Here is a 1,251-nt window from a genome sequence, read left to right as displayed (position 1 = left end):
CTGAGTCTTGGGACACCTTTTCCATGTGTCTCAAGATGTCAAATGACATGTCCAATCTTTCTCTTTCTACTTTATACGTGATTCTGCTTAACCATGAACAATCTCGTCAACTGAAATGGAATCTTGTAAAAGAATCTAGGGAAATGAAAAGCTCTTATTTAGCTTTGATCTCTGAAGCTTCTTCAGTTGAAAATTCTTCTACCCCTTTTGTTTCTTCTCTTCCTCCCGTGGTCATCACGAAGATAGATTCTTTCGAGGACATTCCATAATCTGATTTAACAGATTTTGATGAGTCCCTGGCTCTCCAGACTAAGTCATTTAGGAGATTCGCCAGTAAGAGCAACTTCTGCAGATCTCCTCATCTATCCCTCAGGGAGAAGCCAAAGTTTGAAAGAATAGACAAGGCTTCAGTTGTCTGCTACAACTGTCACCGGCCCAAACATTTTGTAGGTGAATGCAGATCAAAGAAGACTGCAACGCCATCTTCTAAAGCTCCTTCCTCCTCCAGGAMCAAAGATGAAAAGTACTTAAAATTGAAGGAGAAGTACAAGAAGGTGAAGAACAACCAGCGAAAGGCTAAAGGCCTTATTGCTGAAGAGCATGACTGGGCTGAATTATCCGATGAATCATCTTCGGATGAAGAGGATAAAGCCTACGTCTGCTTGATGGCCATAGATGCTGATGAAGGATCTTCTGAAGTGTCTACATCCTCTGAGTCATCTTCTTCTTCTTCTACTCAGGTATGTTTCCTGATGAACCCTCTTCTTCTTCTAGTCTTTCTGCACTAGATACTCTGACGGTTGACCTTTACAATGCCCTCAATGGCGAATCGAAAGCTGAAATGCTTAACGTTGATCTTCAAGAGCAATTGAAGATTTGCCATTACAAGATCAGAGAACTGACCTCTGTTGAAAAAAATCTTAAAGATCAGGTTATTGTAAACCAAGCCATCACTGTTGAACGTGAGAAGGCTATCGCTGAGTGTGAGCGAGCTATCGCTGAACTCAAGGCTGAGAAAGCTACCATTGAAGGGTGGTGCAAAGCTTCCATCAAGGCCTCTAAGATCATTAACGCTCATATCCCGGCCAAGACAAAGACTGGTCTAGGATTCTCCTATGATCATGAAGAATGTGTTAAAGACAGGACCATGCTCAAATTTGGTACCTTCGTCTCTTCTATGCCCAACACTTCTTCCTCTCAGTCCTCTTAGAGTCATCTTGAAGGAACTCCTTCGAGTTCTGGGTGCAAAGA

The sequence above is a fragment of the Cynara cardunculus genome, assembly GCF_001531365.2.
Source record: "Cynara cardunculus var. scolymus isolate 2C chromosome LG 7, CcrdV1, whole genome shotgun sequence".
Taxonomy (NCBI): Eukaryota; Viridiplantae; Streptophyta; class Magnoliopsida; order Asterales; family Asteraceae; genus Cynara; species Cynara cardunculus.
This window is presented reverse-complemented; position numbering follows the sequence as displayed.